Source organism: Oryctolagus cuniculus, chromosome 1 (assembly GCF_964237555.1).
Source record: "Oryctolagus cuniculus chromosome 1, mOryCun1.1, whole genome shotgun sequence".
NCBI lineage: Eukaryota > Metazoa > Chordata > Mammalia > Lagomorpha > Leporidae > Oryctolagus > Oryctolagus cuniculus.
The window spans coordinates 9,054,797-9,075,704 of NC_091432.1; the positions used below are offsets into that span (position 1 = coordinate 9,054,797).

The 20,908-nt window shown below is 50.4% G+C and overlaps 1 protein-coding gene and 1 pseudogene across 1 annotated transcript in view; one reads left to right on the top strand and one right to left on the bottom strand.

Moving 5' to 3' along the window:
• Nucleotides 1–20,908, top strand: part of AHNAK (AHNAK nucleoprotein) — a 100,274-nt gene that overhangs the window by 54,380 nt on the left and 24,986 nt on the right. The gene's annotated exons all lie outside the window — the stretch shown is intronic.
• Nucleotides 12,203–12,648, bottom strand: LOC108178912 (small ribosomal subunit protein uS17-like; annotated as a pseudogene).

The following is a 20,908-nucleotide window of genomic DNA, read 5'->3' on the forward strand; positions in this document are numbered from 1 at the left end:
CGATGCTTGCATGGTTTTCTCATGGTCAGCTGTTGTCAAAAGGAATCCTCTTGGTAAATACGCAGAAAACCAACCCGGTTCTCGTGGCTAGACCTTGAGATACGAGTAGCAGTGCTTTTGAATCATGACATCTACCTGGGCACACAGTGTCCTAGACGCCCAAGGGGGTGTTGAGGAGCAGAGTGCTGGAGCTGCGTGCAAAATCCGCAACCTCACAGCGTTGGGTGTCACGCTGTTCCCTGTGAGAGCCCTGCAACCCTGTGGTTAGGGACCCAGCCGTGGAATGGGGCTGCTTGGGTTTTAATCCCATTTCTGCTGCTGTAACCCTCTTCATCTGAGAGAATAGGTGGATAACCGCCCTTGCCATATGTGGCGGTTGTAAGGATGCAGCCAGTGAGTACCAGTGCAGTGCTGGGGCTGTGCCTGACGCTCAGGATGTGCTTAACTACACGTGTTAGTTGTTGTCATTATGATCCTGTATCCACTTCACTCCGGACAGGTCACCAAAGCTGTCCACAGATCTCCCCTAGTGTCTGTAGTCCACCGAGTTCTTGTTCCTGTCATTTCACCCCCTTTGCTCCTCTGATCACCTCATTGTAAGTCCTGCCCTCTTTCATCGAGTTTTCCCATCTTCACTTTGAATCGTGAATCTCTCCATCTCCCCCAAACCATCAGTCTCCTGTTCTGTATTCAGATGCCCTCAGGGTAGGGTGGAGGCTGATATTCTGTGCTCATAGACAACCATGGGTAAACTCCAGGGTAAATGTTTATTTCTGTTTGTACTTTAACATCTCTAAAACCTTACAGCATCTTGCCAGTGGAATAGTCTGTGAATCTGTTTTGTTTTTTATTAAAAAATTTACATGACAGAGGGCCGGTGCCGCGGCTCACTAGGCTAATCCTCCACCTAGCGGCGCCGGCACACCGGGTTCTAGTCCCGGTTGGGGCACCGGATTCTGTCCCGGTTGCCCCTCTTCCAGGCCAGCCCTCTGCTGTGGCCAGGGAGTGCAGTGGAGGATGGCCCAGGTGCTTGGGCCCTGCACCCCATGGGAGACCAGGAAAAGCACCTGGCTCCTGGCTCCTGCCATCGGATCAGCGCGGTGCGCCGGCCGCAGCACACCAGCCGCGGCGGCCATTGGAGGGTGAACCAACGGCAAAGGAAGACCTTTCTCTCTGTCTCTCTCTCACTGTCCACTCTGCCTGTCAAAAAAAAAAAAAAAAAAAAAAATTTTACATGACAGAGAAAGAGTGCATCTGTCCACTGGTTCACTCCCCAAATGCTCACAGTGGTTGGGGCTGGGCTGGGACCAAAGCCCTGAGCCGAGACCTCCATCCATGTGGGTGGCAGGATCCCCATTACTTAATCCACCCATCCTGCTTCCCAGGGTCTGCGTTAACAGGAAGCAAGGAGTCAGAAGCTGGAGCCAGGAACTGAGTGCTCTGATGTAGGATGTGGGCATCCAAACTAGTAGCCTGAATGTCCCCCCTCCCCCATCTATCAAAAAAATGATGGTAAAATACACACACCATAAACTTTATCATTTCTTTAAGATTTATTTATTTATTTGAAAGAGAGTTACAGAGAGGCAGTGGCAGAGAGAGAGAAATAAATCTTCCATCCATTGGTTCACTCCCCAAATGGCTGCAATAGCCGGAGCTGGGCCGATCTGAAGCCAGGAGCCAGGAGCTTCTTCCAGGTTCCCCTTGCAGGTGCAGGGGCCCAAGCACTTGGGGCATCTTCTACTGCTTTCCCAGGCTGTAGCAGAGAGCTGGGTCGGAAGCAGAGCAGCCAGAATGAACTGGCACCCATATGGGATACTGGCACTACAGATGGTGGCTTTACCCACTATGCCACAGCGCTGGCCCCAACTTTATCATTTCAACCTTTTTTTTTGGTTTACAGTTTCAGTGGTGTTAACTAGTTCACACTGTTGTGCAGTCATCATCACTGTCTCTCAACCTCCAGAACTTTCTTCATCTTCCAAACTGAAATTTTTGTAACCACTAAGAAATAATTCCCCAATTCCTTCTCCCCAGCCCCTGACAACCATGGTCTATTTTCTAATTCTGAATTTGATGACTCTAGTGCCTCATCGAAGTGGAATCACTCAATGTTTTTCCTTTTGTGTCTGCTCACTTTACTGGGTATAATATCTTTAAGGCTCATCCATGTTGTGGCTTGGGTCGGAATTTTATTTCTCTTTGAGACTGAATAACACTTCATTGCATGGATATGTGCCTTTTCTTCATCCATTAATCTGTGGTTGGTGATTTGCGTTGTGTCTATTCTTGGCTGTTATGCTCATCGCTGTATATGAATCTCTCAGAGTCCCTGCTTCGAATTCTTTTGTGTATCTACCCAGATGTGAAATTGCTGGATCATATGGTCCATCTCTTACTCAAGGTGGAGTTTATTTATTTATTTTTAAAGGTTTATTTTATTTGAAAGGCAGAGTTACAGAGAGAGAAAGAGAGAGAGAGAGAGAGAGAGAGAGAGAGAGAGAGAAGATACTTTCTTTCCGATGATTCACTCTCCAAATGGCTGCAATGGCCAGGGCTGGACCAGGCTGGGTCAGGAGCCAGGAGCTTCATCCAGATCTCCCACGTGGGTGCAGGAGTCCAAGTACTGAGACCATCTTCCACTGCTTTCCCAGGTGCATTAGCCAGGAGCTGGGTGAGAAGTAGAGCAGCTGGGACTTGACTTGGACCCTTAGGGGATGCTGGCACTGCTGGTGGTGGCTTTACCCAGAATGCTACAGTGCCACCCCCACAGGTGGACTTTGTAAACCAGGAAAGGAATTTGAGCACTTGGGAAAATTATCTCCCCCCACCCTCACTCCTCGTTGGTGTTTCCCAAAGACTTCATTGTTACCGGTTGCAGAGGGGAAGGTGGTTGCCAGAGTGAGTTTTTGGGGTTCTTTTCCTCAGCTTAGTATGGAATAAAAAGCCAGGAAACAATTTTCAAAGAGGCAGAAACTCTTATTTGACAGAAAAGAAACTTTATTTGGCAAGCAACAGAGAAAGCATCTGGTCTGAGGAGAGCAGGTGGAGTGCCCAAGTGGGACACTGGCTTTGAGGAAGTGGCCGGGGTTTTTAAGGCATTACTGTTGTTTTCATGGGGCAAGCTGTGGGTTGCCCATTGGATGGGGGTTTCACATACGTATGTTGATTGGCTTGGGGCTCATGGAGATAGCGGGGGTCTCCTGGAGATGGCCTGTCTCCCCCTTAGGGGCTCAGCCCCTTCCCCTGCCGGCTCTGGGTGAAAGATTGCACCCACCCTGAAGGTATGATTTAAAGCTGCAAGGTCACACGTGCAGCCCAAGAAGCTGTTAGTGGGGGAGATGCCAGCTGGTCTGGAGACAGGCTTTCCAGGCACAGCTAACAGCCTGCTTGTGAAGGACATTCCACCTGAATCTGTGGGCTCCACAGACCCCCCAACTCCTCTGGCTGGCCTCATTATCTCAAAAAATGTCAGATTATGGGGCTGGCATTGTGACACAGTGGGTTAAGCCACTGCTTGCAATGCTGGCGTCCTATATTGGAGCAGCCGATTCAAGTCCTGATTCAGCTCCCTGCTAGTGCACCTGGGAAGGCACAGGAAGATGGCCCAAGTACTTGGGCTCCTGCCACCTATGTGGGAGACTCAGATGGGGTTCTGGGTTCCTGGCTTCATCCTGTACCAGCCCCAGCCATTCTGACCATTTGAAGAGTGAACCAGTGGATGGAAGATCTCTCTTTCTGTCTCCCCCTCCTTTCTGTCACTCTGCCTTTCAAACAAATAAAATATCTTTAAAAGATATCAGGTTGTTTAGGCTAAAACTTTGAGATTATTTTGGACTCCTTTTATTCTTTTGCATCTGATATTCAGTCCATTAACAAGTCCCAGCTTATGTATCTGGAATCCAATCACTTCTCCCCATCTCCACTGTTCCTGCCCTAATCTGAGCTATCACTTGTCTCTTGTTTGGATCATGCTGGTTGCTTCCTAAGTGGTCTCTCTGTTTTCTACCTCGAGCCTTTCTGGGCTCCTGGTCTCAGAACAGGAACAAGCTTGATCCCTTTTAAAGATTAGTCATTGTCATTCCTCACTCGTGACCTTCCGTGGCTTCGTGTCCTGCTCCAAGGCGTAGCTCGGGGCTCACAGCGTGCTGAGGCTTCTGCATAGTCCGAGCCTCGCTGATTTCTGACCCCATCTCCCCCTCCTTCACTGAGCTCTGGCCACAAAGGCCTCCTTGGAGTTCCTTGGTTGGGCAGCCAAGCTCCTACCGAAGGCTTTGGCACTGGCTGGGAGCTATGCCCGGAATGTTCTTCCCCTTGACACATCCTTTCCCCTAACACCACCTCCCCAGAGGGGCCTCCTCTGACACCTTGCGAAGAGTCACAGCCCCCCACCCCCCCGCAGCCACCACTCATGCTTTCTACTCTGTAGAAAGTCCTCCGTGTACGGTTCCCTCTCTGACGGGTATTAACTCTCGAACTTGCTCGCTTCTTTCTCCCTTGCTAGAATGTAAGCTCTCTGATGCCAGGGGCTTTGCTTTCTTTCCTGCTGTAGCCTTTTTGGGTCTCAGTTCCTTGTCAGGCCTTGGCTCTGGCACCCATTTGGGCAGAAATGTCCACCAGGATGTGGGGAAAGCCCAGAGTAAGAGGATTCACAGTGATTGCAATGACCGGGGTCTGCTCAAGGCTCACGGATCCCCACGGCTTTGTCTGCGGAGCCTGCAAATATCTCACCCCCGTCCCTCCCACTCACCTGCCTTGATTTCTCCTCGTGCTTTTCTCCTGTGCATTTGTGGTAATCCTGCTTTTATATGTTTTGGTTATTTCTTATTACTCTCTCTCAAATAAAAAATAGTGGTTTTTTTTTTTTTTAACAAAGTGAATTCCTTAAGTAGCAGACTTCTGTGTGTCCCCTGTGCTTTAGAGAAGCATCTGTCATTTAGTGGACACCTGATGCACACCTGCTGAGTGTGCTCAGGGTTTGAGCACATCTCTGCTGCAGTCCTGTGTGAAATTTACTCTTTATAGTTTACTCCATGACAGCATGTAGTGAATATTATCATTGACTTTATCATTGGCTTTATATATATTATCATTGGCTTTATATAGTGGCTGGAGGAATGGAGGCTTCACCACGTTAGGCAATTTGTCTGTTAGTGCCAGAGCTGGGATTCGAACTCAGGTCAGTCGAACACCTTGTTGTACTCCTCAGCTTTGGTATCAGTCAGCCAGGTGGACTTCAGGACCAAATGCATTAAGGGACAGTGGGTTATCCTGTGGCTCTGTTTTCTAATCCCTTCTTTTCTTTTTGAAGATTTATTTAGTTATTTCAAAGGCAGAGAATTAGAGGGAGAGGGAGAGGGAATCGATCGTCCATCAATGGGCTCACTCCCTAAATAGCCTCAACAACAACCAGGGCTGGGTCAGGCCAAAGCCAGGAGCCAGGGGCTTCACCTGGGTCTCCTATGTGGGTGCAGGGGTCCAGGCACTTGAGCCATCCTCTGCTTCTTTCCCAGGTGCATTAGCAGGGAGCTGGATAGGAAGTGGAGCATCTAGGACTTGAACTGGCACCCATGTGGGATGTTGGCACTGCAGGTGGCGGCTCAACCCACTGTGCAACAAAGCCAGCCTTCCTTCCTTCCTTCCTTCCTTCCTTCCTTCCTTCCTTCCTTCCTTCCTTTCTTTCTTTCTTTCTTTTTACAGGCAGAGTGGACAGTGAGAGAGAGAGACAGAGAGAAAGGTCTTCCTTTGCTGTTGGTTCACCCTCCAATGGCCACCGCGGCCGGCGCACTGCGCTGATCCAAAGCCAGGAGCCAGGTGCTTCTCCCAAGCACTTGGGCCATCCTCCACTGCACTCCCTGGCCACAGCAGAGAGCTGGCCTGGAAGAGGGGCAACCGGGACAGAATCCGGCGCCCCGACCGGGACTAGAACCCGGTGTGCCGGCGCCGCTAGGTGGAGGATTAGCCTATTAAGCCGCGGCGCTGGCCCATCCCTTCTTTCTAACACTGCTCTGTGCATCCTCTGCTTGTTCTGGCTGTGCAGAGCACACACTCTGCCGATCCTCTGGGCACAGGGCAGACTTGCAGAACTGGGCGGTGTGCTGGCGACATTCTGGTTCCTCCAGTCCCCTTCTGTCTAAAGCTGAAGAGGTGAAGGGCTGAGGAAGCTGAATGACCCTGACCCTGGCATCATCCTGAGCACTGAACAGACTGATTCAGGAGCCTGCAGCACTCTTCAGGTAAACGGAAAGTCTCAGGCCTGCCCTATGCGGTGCCATCACCCTCATGTGGGCACTGAGCCCTGAGGTTGCGGGGTCTCCAGTAACTTGGGTGCTGCTCACTTTCAGGGGTTGCAGATGCTGGCTGAGGTCCCTGCTTCTGAGTAGGTCCCTCTCCAAGCAACACTTCTTGGTATGAAAACCATGTCTTTGAAAATGTCATTTTTTTTTTGGTGCTCAAGCGCACCAAGAGGGTGAGTGTCAGGACCACTCGGTGGGTATAGCCTTGCCGTCGCGTTCCTAGAGCTCTGTCCCCACCTCTTCCTTCTTGGTCTCTCAGGTGTTAAATGCGACCAGGAAGAAGCAGAACAGGTTCTCCCAGCTGTGTTCTGCACTGTGGGAATGAGGACAATTGCAGGGTCATGAATAAGCTGTTGCTTGTTGCTGGGATGTTGGCCAGTAGCATGCTCTTGCTCGCCTTTTTTGCACATGAAACTAGTGAACAGTACAGATGTGCTTGGATGGTGTGGTTCCAATCACGAGGGGTACTGGTGCGGGGCACTGGTGCGGGGGCGACATGGCCAGGTTAAAGTCAGCCCTAATCCTTATCCTCTCCTCTCCTCTCCTCTCCTCCCCTCCCCTCCGCTCCCCTCTCCTTTCTTTCTTTCTTTCTTTCTTTCTTTCTTTCTTTCTTTCTTTCTTTCTTTCTTTCTTTCTTCCTTCCTTCCTTCCTTCCTTCCTTCCTTCCTTCCTTCCTTCCTTCCTTCCTTCCTTTGTCTTTCTTTCTTAAAGATTTTTTAAAAAATTTTATTTGAGAGGTAGAGTTACAGACAGAGACAGAAAAAGACAGAAAGGACTTCCATCCACTGGTTCATTCCCCCTAATGGCTGCAACAGCCAGAGCAGCACCGATCTGGAGCCAGGAGCCAGGAGCCAGGAGCCAGGAGCTTCTTCCAGGTCTTCCATGGGGGTGCAGGGGTCTAAGGACTTGGGCCATCCTCTACTGCTTTCCCAGGCTGTCACAGAGAGCTATATCGGAAGAGGAGCAGCTAGGACTAGAACTGGCGCCCATATGGGATGTTGGCACCACACGCAGAGGCTTAGCTCACTATGCCACAGTGCTGGCCCCTTGTGTAGTTTCTATGTGTCAGGTGTGACACACACGCCTTATGTGACTTGGTTCATTTAATCTTCACCATAACTCTATGGGGCAGGTACAACTATATCCCAGTTTTGAGGTGGAGGAAGCTGAGGTACAGAAAGATTAATTAGTCCAAAGTCATGGAGAATTAACTGGTAAGGGCACAGCCAGGGTTTGAATACAAACTTGCTGTTTCCAGAGTCCCTTCTTTCTCTCTCTCTTTTTAAAAAGATTTATTTATTTATTTATCTGAAAGACAGAGTTAGAGAGAGAGGGAGACTGACCTTCCATTTGGGGGTTCACTCCCCAAAAGGCTAGAAAAAGCCTGGGCTGGGCCAGACCAAAGCCACGGGCCTGGAACTCCATCTGGGTCTTCCACGTGGGTGCAGGGCCCCAAGCACTTGGGCCATCTTCCACTGCTCTCCCAGGCACATTAGCAGGGAGCTGGATGGGAAGTGGAGCCCTGAGGATTCAAACTGGTGCCCATATGGGATAACGGGGTTGCTAGTGGTGGCTTAACCTGTTGTGCCACAATGCCGGCCCCAGAGTCCTTTCTATGTAAGAGTACATCCTGTGGCCGTGATGAAGGCTTTTTAGAGGAGAGACTTGAGCTGGCCCTTCAAGGCCAGGTGCCAAGCAGGGGAACAATCTGGATGGCAGTCCAGGGATGGTGTGAGCACAGCAGACCCAACAGGGAAGGAGAAGCTGAACTTACTTGGCAAAGGTCATGCTTTGAGGAACAGTGGAGAGGATGGTGGGGCAGAAGACGGGACAGATTATACAAGCTCTTAGCATTGAGGCAGAGGGGGTTACACTTGATCCAGAACAGACGCCCTTTGACAGGTGTTGAAGGGTGGCTTGCTAGAAGCCGAGGTTTGGGGAGATTTTTGGGTGGCAGTGCAGGTCTGAGGCAGGAGATGAGGAATGAGGCACCAAGGCCGAGCCTAGGACGGTGCAAGAGGAATGGAAGGGGAAACCCGTAGCACCTTCCTTCCCATCCAGGAAACCTCAGGGTGGGAGCAGCTTGGCCACTTCCTGAGCTGCTCCTGCCTTCTGTGAGATTGCGCGTGGCTTTCTGGGGGAAGGTCAGGGACGTTCTTTGCTGAGGTCTGTTGTCTTGTGGGTGGCCATCCTTGCCCGGCAAGGAGCATTCCTCCACACCACACATTCCAACTTGGCCAGGTCAGAAGGCAGCAAATCCAGGGGGACCTTATTTATTTATTTTTTTTATGTGCAGAATTCCTTGCATAGCACAGAGCTCAGAAAGGAAGGCCCCGTTTGGGGACAGAGGTCAGGGCTTCAGCGTTCAGGGCTTGCAGAGAAAGGGCTAGGCACTGCCACGCTAATCCCAGGCCTGCTTACTTAGCCTCGAATGGTGAACATGCAAGGACCTCTCTCACAACCAGTCATTTAATTCGACGCCTGAGCTTTATTTTCCCCGACCCCTAAAGTATCAACTATGAAGCGGATTTGGGCAGGAACAAAGAGGCAAGAATGGCAGTGGGGAGGGTTCTGGGGCTCTCATTGTGGGAGAGCGGGTCACTGAGTCCAGCCTGCTCTCCCAGGGGCATAGGCAAGGGACAGAGGGCTGACCTGCTGGGCAGCCAGCGAGCACTGGTTGCCGCCTGCGGCCCTCTCGCTGGGAACTGGGGGAGAGGTTTATGGTGCCCCCCTACCAGCCTGGTGGAGTAGACCCAGCAGGAGCACCGGGTACCTTCTCTCCTCTCCCCTGGGTGCCAGCTCCCTGGAAGCAGCCAAGCTCGCCTTAACTTTTAATTGAATCAAGAAAACCAGTCGAGATATGAATATTCCCTAAAGCCACTTTGGACTGCGTTCAAGAACAGTTTCACAGCAAAACAGGCGAAGGACAGCCTTGCACGCAGCGCTGGATCACCCACTTGGAGCCTGTTGTGGAGAGGGAACTTGCGCTCTGCTGCACGCTGGAAGGAGGGGGTGGAAGGCATTTGGTGGGAGGAATGGGGGCCTGGTGCTTGTCTCGCAGGTTCTGCTCTGCTTGTTGACAGATTCTTAGGGAAAATCTTTATAAAAGGGGCAGGAGTGGTCTGGCTGCCTTCCAGTCCTTGCTGGACCAGGACACAAATGTCAGTCCGGCTGAAATGTTTAGCTAGTTTCCCAGAGCCTCCACCACTTTACAGACCCCTAAGTGCCCAAGCAACGATGCTCTTAAAGAAAACGAAGCTCTTAACAAATTTGTTGAACTATTACAGAAAGTGCTCAAGTAGGCAGACTTTGCCATCTTAACTGTGTCGACATGAGGGAGACCCGTGTGGGCTGTAAGACCTCAGAGAGGTGATTTTCTTTCTTTTTTAAATTAAATTTAATTTTTTAAGATGTATTTATTTTATTTGAAAGGCAGAGTTACAGAGAGAAAGGGAGAGACAGAAAGAGAGATCTTCCATCAGCTGGTTCATTCCACAAATGGCTGCAACAGCTGGAGCTGGGCCAGACCGAAGCCAGGAGATAGGAGTTTCTGGGTCTCCCATGTGGGTGCAGGGACCAAGGATTTGAAGGATTTGGGCCCCCTTTTTTTTTTCTGCTTTCCCAGGTGCATTAGCAGGGAGCTGGATCAGAAGTGGTGCAGCCAGAAATTGAACCTGTGTCCATATGGGTTGCTGGTGCTGCAGGCGGCCTTACCGGCTATGCCACAGCATCGGCCCCAGAGGGCTTGTTTTCATGCTAGGTTGTAAAGTGCACACTTGCCTCTTCTCTAAGAGTTGCTGGGAATGATTAATTTTGGAAAAGTGAAAGAAGAGAGAAAAATAAAAGAAGAAGCACTTTTCCATCAAGGCTCCCTGGAGGCCTTCGCTGTCCCTGGTTGCAAGGGAGGCCTGGGCGAGCCCTGGGGGTGTGCAGTCTGAGTGTAAAGGGGCCTGGGCCTGAGCACCTTGCTGGGCTTGCTGGTCTTTGCCTTGCTGGGCTCTGGCTGAGAAGGGAAGGTGTGTGCTGAGCAGACCTGCTTGATGAGGCTGTGGGCGTGCTGGGAGGCCATCCCAAGACACCACAGGGAGGAGTGTGAACAGGACTCTTCAGTCAACCCAGTCTCCTTCTCAGAGGACGTCCCGGGAGCAGAGGCAACTGAGAGATTCCAAGTTAGCTCCTGCTTGGGGTGCTGAATTCTTGGCTTCCTTTTAAAAAATAATTAAAAATTTTTATTTGAGAGGCAGAGATAGATAAATGGATGGATGGATGGATAGGTAGATGATGGATGGATGGATGGATAGATAGAGTGATAGAGTGATAGAGTGCCCATCCACTGGTTTCCTTCCAAAATGCCCACGATAGCCAGGGCTGGGCCAGGCTGAAGCAGGGAGCCAGGAACTCCATCCAGGTCTCTGGTGTGATAGGAACTTAATCCCTTGGCTGCTACCATTGCCTCCCAGGGTCTGCAATGGTGGGAAGTGAGTCAGGAGTCAAATCCAGGCACTGTGCTATTGGCTGTGGGCATTCTAACCAGCATCTCAGCCTCTAGGCCAAACACCTGTCCCTGGGCTTCTGGTATCTGAGGGTCTCTGGGTTCTGGAGGCCTCTGAGAAACCAACTGGCCAGGTATCGCTTTGTTCTCAGTACTCGATGTACATTCCCCAGCCCTCGTCACCTTGGCCTCTTCTCTCTTCCTCAAGCTCACCATGGCTTCTGGGCCTTTGCACACACTCTTGATTGGCCACAGATGTCAAGTCAGTCGCTGAGCCAATCATTCAGGTTTTGGCACAACCATCACCATCTCGGGAGAGCCTTGACCCAGGCCTCAGGCAGTGTCTCTGCATCTGGCCCTCGAACTGCTTCTCCTGGGCTCCTCTCCTTCATCGGATTATTACCCAGTCTCTAAGGTTAGGGACCGCCTTACCTGCCACCAGGTGTTCTGCTTTAGAGAGGCCAGGAGGGAGATCCCTGCTGTCAGTAAGTGTGGATGCTGGGAGTTGCCTGCTTCCCTTGTATCCCCAGCACCCAGCATGGGGCCTGGCACCCACAGGGCTTGGTGGGTGTTTGCAGATGGACGGAAGCTCAAGCTCTCTTTGGTAGAGCACCTGCCACGTGCCTGGTGCTGTATGTTCCATACCTCATGTAACCTTCATGAGAGCCCTGGGTGGACGGGATTGTGTGTATCAACAGACAAGGTAATCGAAGCTCGGTAGGTTTGGTAACTTGGCTGAGATCACACAGCTAACAAATGGCAACAATGCTCTGCTCTTACCCTCAGGATGCATGGGAATCCTGGGGCAGGGCGGGGGTGAACACTGTAGGTTTCTGAGTCTTGCTCCCAAGATTCTAATTTTGTTATAGTATCTTTCCTCCCTCTCTCCCTTCCTGCTCTCCCTCCTCCCCCCTCTTTTTTTATTAATACTTTTTTTGGGTACTGAGTCACAACTGTATCCATTTATGGGGTACAATGTGATGCTTTGATACATGCATACACTGCAGAATGATTAAATCAAGTTAATTAACATGTCTGTCGCTTCATTTACCTGCCATTGATTTTTACATAGCATTCTAAAAATTATGGTAAAATATACACAATGAGATCTACCGTTTTAGCCACTTTCCCGTGTACATTGTACACCAGGGACACCCACACTGTTGTGTGACTGCCACCACCGTCCACCCTAGAACCTATCTGCCTGCACTGAAACCCTATTCTCCCAGTCCCTGGCACCTGTGTTTTACGTTCTGTCTCCACGAATCTGACCACTGGAGGTACCTCCAATGAGTGGAATCATACAGCATTTATCCCTTTGGTCTGGCTTATTTCACTGTCTTTTTTTTTTTTTTTTTTGCCAGTGAATGGGAAAATAACTGTTTCACTTTGGAGAGCAGGTGGGCGTCGGATCTCAACATTTCTGGAGCTGCTTTTTGGTGCCGGTGGCCTTGGTGACCTTGAGCACGTGGAAGTGCACCGTGTGCTCAGGGCCAGCACTCCCCCACCGTGACGATGACTCCGATCCGGACATCCCTGACGCAGGGGCACAGGTGCGCGGACTTGTTCTTGGGGCGCTTCTCGAAGCAGTTGTACTTGTGGATGTAGTGCAGGTAGTCGGTGGAGGATGATGGCTCTCTGCGTCTTCATTTTGGTCAGGACGCCAGACAGGATTCTCCCTGGGACGGAGACATTTCTGGTGAAGGGGCACTCTTGTCTTTAGTGCCCTCAGTAGCCTTCTTGGGTGTCTTGAAGCACAGACCAGGAACTGCTTGCCGTATCTCCCAGCAGGACCCTCTTCTTGTTCTGGAAGACGGTCGGCTGCTTCTGGTAGGCACGCTGGCTCTGAATATCTGCCATCTTGCTGGCTGCCTGGAAAAAAAAGCTGCCAATTGTTTTTAAAAAGATTTATTTATTTACTTGAGAGGCAGAGTTAACAGAGAGAGGGAGACAGAGAGACAGGTCTTCCATTTATTCCCCAAATGGCTGCAACAGCCAGAGGCAGGTTGATCTGAATCCAGGAGCCAGGAGCTTCTTCCAGGTCTCCCATGTGGGTGGCAGGAGCCCAAGCACTTGGGCCATCTTCTACTGCTTTGAGTGGAAGTGGAGCAGCCTGGACTTGAACTGGTGCCCGTATGGGATGCTGGTGCTGTGGGCGGATATTTAACCTACTACACCCCAGTGCTGGCCCCCCACTGTCATCTTTTAAACAAGGGACCCTGGCATCTTAACTTGGAGAGTCTGGACCACCATGAGAAATTAGGGTAGAGGAAGTAGTTGGGTGTGGGCAAGGGCTGGCCTGGCTTTGAGGGCTGAGTTGATAGGGATGGCCAAGGCTGGGATGAGGCTGGGAGGAGGTGACCAAGGGGCCTGGGCTAGGGAACAGCTAGTTTCTGGCAAGTGGTGGGAGTGTTGGCTTAGGCCAAAGAGCTCTAGGTGGGAGGACAGTGAGGGGATGGTTGTGCTGACTGGTCATTTCAGGGAGGGTCTGAGAGCCCTGGGTTACAGGCTGGGGTGGGGAGGAGCAGGGGTGAGTGTGAATGGCATCTACAGGGGTAGAGGAGTTGGAGGGAGCGTGGACGAGAGGCACACGTGTGTGTAGGTATGTGTGTGTATGTTTTTAGTATGTCTATGTGTGTGGTGGGGTGGTTTGCAGGAGGTTGGGTCTCTAGCACAGCTGACAGAGGCAAGAGCCGGCCACATATGTGTTGTTGCTGTTAAAATGGCCCTGACATTAACCCCTGACTAGAGCGGCTCAGGCAAACTTAATTTGTACATTTATTCATAAAAGATGATTTATGATATTCTGGCTGAAAATCTGAATTTTTCTCTCTGTTAAAATTAGACCTAAGGGTGGGTGTTTGGCACAGTGGTTAGGATGACATATGGGACACGTGCATCCCTTATCTGAGTGCCTGGGTTCATGTCCTGTCTTCACTTCCCATTTCAGCTTCCTGCTAATGTGTGCCCTGGGAGGCAGCTGGTGATGGCTCAAGTACGGCTCTCTACCATCCACATGGGAGATGTGTATGGAGTTCTGGGGCTCCTGGCTTCAGCCTGGCCCTGCTCTGGCTGTTGTGGGAATTTGGGGAGTGAACCAGAGGATGTGAGATCTATGTCTCTCTGCATTTCAAATAAATAAATACTGAACTAAAAAAATTAAAAGTTAGATGTAAGCTGCTTTATAAAAAAATCTTATTTTTAAATTTTACTCATTTCTTTATTGAACCAGGAGCCCAGAACTCTATCTATAGATAGAGTCCCATGTGGGTGACAGGAACCCAGGTGCTTGAACCATCACTTGCTGCATTCCAGGTCTGCATTAGCAAGAAGCTGGGTCAAAAGCTGAGTAGCTGGGACTTGAACGAGGCACTCTGATTTGGATGCAGGTGTCCCAAGTGGAGACTTAAGTGGCTAAGTCACCACTGAGCCAAATGCTCATCTTCAAGCTGCTTCTGAATTTATGAGGCCCCTGATTTTTCTTTTGGGGGATAGCAGTAGATCTAGATTTTGCTAATGTTTCTTCTTTCCCAAAGAAGAAACTTGGAGAAGCCCTCCAAGGCAGGGTCATCATAGAGCCTTTCAATGCCCTGGACCACGTGACTGCCAGCCTCGCTGGTTCCACAGGCACCCACTGTCCCCATGTGCCCCGCCCTGGTGTTTCCCAATGTCCAGCTCACAGTGGGGTTCTCCCTGTCCTTTGTCCCTGCTTCCTCTCTTAGGGCAGTGGTTTTCCACCAGGGGTGATTTCCCTCCTGGGGGCGTTTGGCAATGTCAGGCTGTGGTTTTGGTAGTCCCTGGAGGTTTCTCCTGGCATCCTGCAATGCACAGAACAGCCCCCACAAGAGGAGTGGTCTGCCTGTGATGCTGAAGGGGTCACCGCTGAGCCACACTGCCCAGAGTTGCATGAGCCATGTCTGTAGTCAGAAAAGGATCTTCTGAGGACGCCAGCCTCCCTGCGGCACCAGGTACCCACGACTCTGTCCTCGCCCCAGCAGCTGCAGGAGGCTGAGGCTCTTGTCCATCAAGACATCCTCCCCAGGTCCTTCTCCTATACTGGTGTAAACAAAATTGGAAATTCTTTCCACTCACAGGGTTGGCTATAGGTGGTTGGAGCGTCTTGCTTGGCCAGCAGGGAGGGTCTGTCTGGAGGGATTGCAACATCTCAGCATTCCTGATGTCTGCTTAGTCTGTTGACATTCACCAGTTGCATAGTAGGGATTATTGTTAGCAATTTGGCTACTTGGAAATTTTTTTTTTTTTCCCGAAAGAAAAAAAGAAGTGAGAGATGGAGCTTGACGGATGGTGGCGACCTGATTGGTGTAAACCGTGGTCCAGCTTGGCTGACGCCATGGGGCTCTGTCATGAACCACAGGCCTCGTTCTGGGGTCATGCAACATGGCATCTGGTTGATGCCGTTATTTCTGTAAATTAGAGAGAGAGACAGGGAGAGAGACAGAGAGATAGAGTGCTCTTATCCGTTGGTTTACTTCTCCAAATGCCCTCAACGGCTGGGACTTGGCCAGGTGGAAGCAAGGAGCCAGGACCTCCCACTTGGGTGGCAGGGACACAAGGACTTGAGTCATCCCTGCAGCCTCCCAGGATCTGCCTTGGCAGGAAGCTGCAGCGAGGAGCTGTAGCCAGGAATCGAACCCAGGAACTCTGATGTGGAATGAGGGTGTCCCCACCAGCATCTTGTCTGCTAGGCCGAACGCCTGCCACGGATGATGTGTTTCGAACTTCCCAACGGTTTTGGTGGCTGGCAACCAGAGCTGTAGTTGCAAGAGCTATTTTATAAGCCCTGTGAAGATTTCCCCTGTGATTGAGTTTATGATCAAGCACTCACCATGGGTGAACCATGCTTTCTGCTTCCTTATCTTGTCACCTTCCCTGTCCCCAACACCTTCCCCCTGGTGAAACCTGTACACACACCTTATGCACCCCTTAGCCACAGCACTTAATGTGGTCTGGCTATGTGAGTTAAGTCCCATATCACTAATGCAACTCATATTTTGTCTCTAATGGAAGGAGATTCTGAAGCACAGGCCCATGTGTTGCCCACTCATCTTTGCTTGCTTGGCACCTGCGCTGAGTCTGATTCTGGATAAGGCTTCAGGAAGTGCTTTGTGGGCTGAGGGGAACTTCAAAGAAGTGAACCAAATGCAGTAATTTGATGGGGAAAATGGCAAATTCTGGGCCACTGAATATTTACTAGGAAAAGTATTGCTGCAAGACTTTATTTATTTTTATTTATTTATTTATTTTTATTTTGAGAGGCAGAAGGAGCTCCCAGCTGGTGGCTCACTCCCCATGTACCTGCAAAGTCTGGTACTGACCCAGGCTGAAGCTAGGATCCAGAAACTCAATACAAGTCTCTCACGTGGGTGTCAGGGACCCAACTTGAGCCATCACCTTCTGCCTCCCAAGGTCTGCATTAGCAGGAATGCTGGAACTGGGAGTAGAGCTGGGACTCGGAACCAGGCACTCTGATCTGGGATGTGGGTGTGTTGACAGTAGGCCCAATGCCCCACCCCTGTTGTCACTGTTTCAGTGAGATACACTGGTAAATGTCTGAGAAAGTGTCCAAACTTGTCACAGCTTTTTTTTTTTGACAGGCAGAGTGGACAGTGAGAGAGAGAGACAGAGAGAAAGATCTTTCTTTTGCCATTGGTTCACCCTCCAATGGCCGCCGCGGCTGGCGTGCTGTGGCCAGCGCACCGCACTGATCGGAAGGCAGGAGCCAGGTACTTATCCTGGTCTCCCATGGGGTTCAGGGCCCAAGCACTTGGGCCATCCTCCACTGCACTCCCGGACCACAGCAGAGAGCTGGCCTGGAAGAGGGGCAACCGGGACAGAACCCGGCGCCCCGACCGGGACTAGAACCTGGTGTGCTGGCGCCGCAAGGCGGAGGATTAGCCTAGTGAGTCGCGGCGCCGGCCAATTACATCACTTTCAAGGATATCCTTTAAATGTATTAAAATAGGATGTGTGAGGAGTGATCTAGGCTTTGCATAACCACCAAGTGAACTAGATCATTTAAGAGAGACATTTGGGATGCATCACGAGTACACAAATGACTCATAATTAGTAGATGTGTTGTTTGTAAACAGTTATTATCCTACATAGTTAAAATGCTTCCTTATCTGATTTACACAGTTAGTTTGCCTGGCAGCCTGTGTTTAAATGAGCATAGATTCTCAATGAGGGGACATATTTGAATTAATAAGGTTTTACTTCATTGATCTAACAAACATTTCTTATAAAAATTACTTATTGGTTCATTTGAAATTGAGAGAAAGATATCTTTTTTTTTTTTAAAAAAGATTTATTTATTTTATTTGCAAGTCAGAGTTACACAGAGAGAGGAGAGGCAGAGAGAGAGAGAGAGAGGTCTTCCATCCAATGGTTCAGTCCCCAATTGGCTGCAACGGCTGCAGCTGTGCCGATCCGAAGCCAGGAGCCAGGAGCTTCTTCCAGGTCTCCCACACAAGTAGAGGGGCCCAAGGACTTGGGCCATCTTCTATTGCTTTCCCAGGACACAGCAGAGAGCTGGATCAGAAGTGGAACAGCTGGGTCTTGAACCTGCGCCCATATGGGATGCCAGTGCTTCAGGCCAGGGTGTTAACCCACTGCACCACAATGCCGGCCCCAAGAGAGAAAGATATCTTTTATCCATTAGTTCCCTCTTCAAACTTCTGTAGCAGCCAGGCCTTCAGGGAGGCTGAAGCCAGGAGCTGGGAACTGCCTCCATTTCTCCCATGGGGGTGGCAGGGGCCCAAATACTTAAGCCATGACCTGCTGCCTCCCAGGGTGCAAAACGTGCATTTCTTGAATGTGTTACATCCCAGACCCTGGAGGCAGCAGAGCAAGACCCAGTCCTTGCCTTCTTGGAATAGTCTATAGAGGCAAGACATGATGATGGTTGGCAGAAGAGGAAGAAACATTTTTTAAAAATATTTACTTATTTACTTGGAAGTTAGAGTGATAGAGAAAGAGAGGCAGAGAGAGAGAGAGAGAGAGAGAGAGAGAGACCTTCCATCTGCTGGCTCACTCCCCAGATGACTGCAATGGCTGGAGCTGAGCTGATCTGAAGCCAGGAGACAGGAGCTTCTTCCAGGTCTCCCACGTGGGTGCAGGGGCCCAGGCACTTGGGCCATCTTCCACTGCTTTCCCAGGCGCATTAGCAGGGAGCTGGATCAGAAGTGGACCAGCCGGGACTTGAACCATCACCCACATGGGATGCTGGTGCCACAGGTGCTGGCTTTACCCACTACGCTGCAGCGTTGGCCCTGGAAGAAGCATCTTGAATGTAGAGCTGATGGAGACTTTGGTAGTGCTGGATACGCTGGGGGAAAAGGTGAAAGAAATCTAGGATGACTCCTAAGTATTTGTTGGGAACAACTGGCTAATAGCCTTGTCATTTGTGTTGGAAGAAATGGTAAAGAAAAATTAAAAGTCCAGTTTCGGACATGTTAAGTTTGACCCTTCGTGTACAGTCAAGCAGAGCATGAAGAACATAGCTGGATGTGTATGGCCGTGGTGCTCAGAGAGCAGCCAGGCAGGAGATAAAAATTGGGGGTGTGTTAATTCTTGTTGCTGCTAGAGCATGATCACAAACCCAGGAATCTATTGTTGCACAGTTTTGGAAGACAGAAGTCCAAGGTCAAGGTGCCATGTAACCTTGGGAGATTCTGGGGAGGAATCCCACCTTCCTCTTCTACCTTTGGTAGTTGCTGGCAATGCTTGGCTTGTAACAGCAAAATTCCAGCTTCCGCTTTGTGCCTGTGTACCTTTTATAAGGATGCCAGTCACTGGTTAGGTCTCAGGGCTCTTTCTAATCCAGTACGGCTTCCTCGCGAGTTAATCACACCCATCTTTATTTCTACATAAGGTCACATTCATAGTACTCAGGATTAGGACTTGGACACACCTTTGGGGAGTACCATTCTATTTACTACAAGAGCCACTAATGGGGGGGGGGCGGTGCTGTGGCGAGTAGGTTAATTCTCTGCCTGTGGCACCAGCATCCCGTATGGGTGCTGGTTCTAGTCCCGGCTGCTCCACTTCCAATCCAGCTCTCTGCTGTGGCCTGGGAAAGCAGTAGAAGATGGCCCAAGCTCTTGGGCCCCTGCACCCACGTGGGAGACCTGGAGGAAGCTCCTGGCTCCTGGCTTTGGGTTGGCTCAGCTCCAGCCATTGCAGCCAACTGGGGAGTGGACCAGCGGAAGGAAGAGCTTTCTCTCCCTCTCTCTCTATCTTACTATATGTAGCTCTACCTCTCAAATAAATAAATAAATTCTTAAAAAAAAAAGAGCCACTAATGGGTAGGTGGGATTTACAGCTCTCCAACATGGCAGCCAGGAGAAGCTGGAATGGGAGGCAAAGGAGGCAGAGAATTAGCAAATGTGGTAGAAGTCCGGGAGAAGGTGGGATCAAGAGCAGTGTTCCTTCAAGAGGGGTTCCTGGACTGCACCTGTCCACAGACCATTACTGGTCCACCTTACAGAAACAGAGCAGGCGTTCTGCAACTTTTAGAGCAATTTGACATTGCTGTATCATCCAAGCATGTTCTTTCCCCTTGGCTCATTCATCTTTTTAAAAATATTTATTTATTTGAAAGTCAGAGAGAAGGATATATATATATATATATATGTATATATATATATATAGAGAGAGAGAGAGAGAGAGAGAGAGAAAGAGAGAGAGAGAGAGAGAGGTCTTCCATCCACTGGTCCACTCCCCAATTGGCTGCAATGAATGGCCGGAGCTGTGCCTATTTGAAGCCAGGAGCTAGGAGCTTCTTCTGGGTCTCCCACGTGGGTGCAGGAGCCCAAGCACTTGGATCATCTCCTACTACTTTTCCAGGCTATAGCAGAGAGCTGGAATGGAAGTGGAGCAGCCAGGACTCGAACCAGTGCCCATATGGGATGCTGGCAATGCAGGCGGTGGCTACGCCACAGTGCCGGCCCCTGCTTATTCATTTAAAAATGATTTACTTATGAAAGAGAGAAAGAGGGTCTGGCACTGTGGTGTTCATCTGGGTCTCACACATAGGTACAGGGCCCTGGTACTTGGGCCGTCTTCTGCTTCCCCAGGCACATTAGCTGAGAGCTGGATTGGAAGCAGATCAGCCAGGATTTGAATTGGCGCTCCAGTACCAGATGCCAGTGTCACAGGTGGTGGCTTGATCTTCTGCACCGCAATTCCAGCTCCAAAAATCTTTTTTTAAAAAAATTTATTTGACAGGTGGAGCTATAGACAGTGAGAGAGAAAGACAGAGAGAAAGGTCTTCCTTCTGTTGGTTCACTCCCCAAATGGCCGCAGGCGGTGCTGTGCTGCTCAGAAGCCAGGAGCCAGGTGCTTCTTCCTGGTCTCCCATGCAGGTGCAGGGACCCAAGCACTTGGGCCATCCTCCACTGCCCTCCTGGGCTACAGCTGAGAGCTGGACTGGAAGAGGAGCAACCGAGACTAGAACCCAGCACCCATATGGAATGCTGGCACTGTGGGCGGAGGATTAACCAAGTGAGCCATGGCGTTAGCCCCAGTTCCAAAACTCTTAACTTTTTTTTTTTTTTAAGATTTATTTGAGGGGCCAGTGCTGTGGCATAGTGGGTAAAGGTTCCGCCTGCAGCACCTGCATCCCATGTGGGCACAGGCTCATATCCTGGCTGCTCCTCTTCTAATCCAGCTCTCTGCTATGGCCTGGGAAAGCAGTAGAAGATGGCCCAAGTGCTTGGGCCCCTGTACCTATACGGGAGACCTGGAGGAGGATCCCGGCTCCTGGCTTCAGATTGTCCTGCTCCGGCCGTTGCGGCCTTTCGAGGAGTGAGCCAGTGGAAGGAAGACCTTTCTCTCTGTCTCTCCCTCTGTCTGTAAGTCTACCTCTCAAATAAATAGATCTTTAAAAAAAGAGAGAGAGATATGAGGGGGTAGGGTTCCCATCTATTAGTTTATTCACTAAATTCCTTGGACTGGGATAGGGCTAAAGCCGGGAGCTGGGAACTCAATCCAGGTTTCCCACGTGGGTGGCAGGAACCTGGTTACTTGAGGCATCATCATTACCTCCCAGGGTCCGCATTAGCATGAAGCTGGAGCGAGCAGTCCAACCCAGGCACTCTGA